The following is a 1,864-nucleotide window of genomic DNA, read 5'->3' as shown; positions in this document are numbered from 1 at the left end:
AAATAACTTGACATAGTGATTTCTTTCCTTCTTTCTTTCTTTCTTTCTTTCTTTCTTTCTTTCTTTCTTTCTTTCTTTCTTTCTTTCTTCTTTCTCTCTCTCTCCCTTTTATTCTGAGCCATGTGGATGACAAGCGCTTGGTGCTCCAGCCAGGCGACAGGGCTGTGCCTCTGAGGGGGGAGAGCCACTTCAGGACATTGGTCCACAAGAGACCTCCCATCTCCACGTAATATCAAACGGCAAAAATCTCCCAGAGATCTCCATCTCAATGCCAAGACCCAGCTCCACTCAATGACCGGTAAGCTACAGTGCTGGACACCCTATGCCAAACAACTAGCAAGACAGGAACACAATGCCACCCATTAGCACAGAGGCTGCCTAAAATCATAATAAAGCCACAAACACCCTAAAACACAACACCAGACATGGACCTGCCCACCAGAAAGACATGATTCAACCTCATCCACCAGAACACAGGCACTAGTCCCCTCCACAAGGAAGCCTACATAACCCACTGAACCATCCTTAGCCACTGGGGGCAGACACCAAAAACAACTTGAACTACGAATATGCAGCCTGTGAAGAGGAGACCCCAAACACAGTAAGTTAAGAAGACAGAGAAACACACAGCAGATGAAGGAGCAAGGTAAAAACCCACCAGACCTAACAAATGAAGAGGAAATAGGCAGTCTACCTGAAAAAGAATTCAGAAATATTAAATGCACCAACATTCGAATTATAGGGGTCCCAGAAGAAGAAGAGAAAAAAAAGGGACTGAGAAAATATTTGAAGAGATTATAGTTGAAAACTTCCCTAATATGGGAAAGGAAATAGTTAATCAAGTTCACGAAGCACAGAGAGTCCCACAGAGGATAAATCCAAGGACAAACATGCCAAGACACATATTAATCAAACTATCAAAAATTAAATACAAAGAAAAAATATTAAAAGCAGCAAGAAAAAAACAACAAATAACATACAAGGGAATCCCCATAACGTTAACAGCTGATCTTTCAGCAGAAACTCTGCAAGCCAGAAGAAAGTATGAGGACATATTTAAAGTGATGAAGGGGAAAAAGCTACAACCAAGATTACTCTACACATCAAGGATCTCATTCACATTTGATGAAGAAGTTAAAACTTTTACAGACAAGCAAAAGCTAAGACAATTCAGCACCACCAAACCGGCTTTGCAACAAATGCTAAAGGAACTTCTGTAGGCAGGAAACACAAGAGAAGGAGAAGACCTACAATAACAAACCCAAAACAATTAAGAAAATGGTAATAGGAACATACATATCAATAATTACCTTAAATGTAAATGGATTAACTGATCCAAACAAAAGACAAAGACTGGCTGAATGGCTACAAAAACAAGACCTGTATATATGCTGTCTGCAAGAGACCCACTTCAGACCTAGGGACACATACAGACTGAAAGTGAGGGGATGGAAAAAGATATTCCATGCTAATAGAAATTAAAAGAAAGCTGGAGTAGCAATTCTCATATCAGACAAAATAGACATTTAAACAAAGACTATTATAAGAGACAAAGAAGGCCACTACATAATGATCAAGGGATCAATCCAAAAAGAAGATATAACAACTGGTAGGGAAAAAGAAAAAGAAAAAAACAGAGACAAAAGAATAAGATCGGGACCTGCACCAGTGGGAGGGAACTGTGAAGGAAGAAAGGTTTCCACACACTAGAAACCCAAGACATAAGGCAAGTACTAACCGCCATAAAAGGGGAAATCAACAGTAACACAATCATAGTAGGGGACTTTAGCCCATTCACGGGCAGAGACTGCAGGTGGCGGAGGGGGGGAAGCTTCGGAGCCATGGAGGAGAGTGCAGCAACAGG

Source organism: Physeter macrocephalus, chromosome 7 (genome assembly GCF_002837175.3).
Source record: "Physeter macrocephalus isolate SW-GA chromosome 7, ASM283717v5, whole genome shotgun sequence".
In the NCBI taxonomy this organism is placed as follows: Eukaryota; Metazoa; Chordata; class Mammalia; order Artiodactyla; family Physeteridae; genus Physeter; species Physeter macrocephalus.
Note: the sequence above shows the minus strand (reverse complement) of the source record.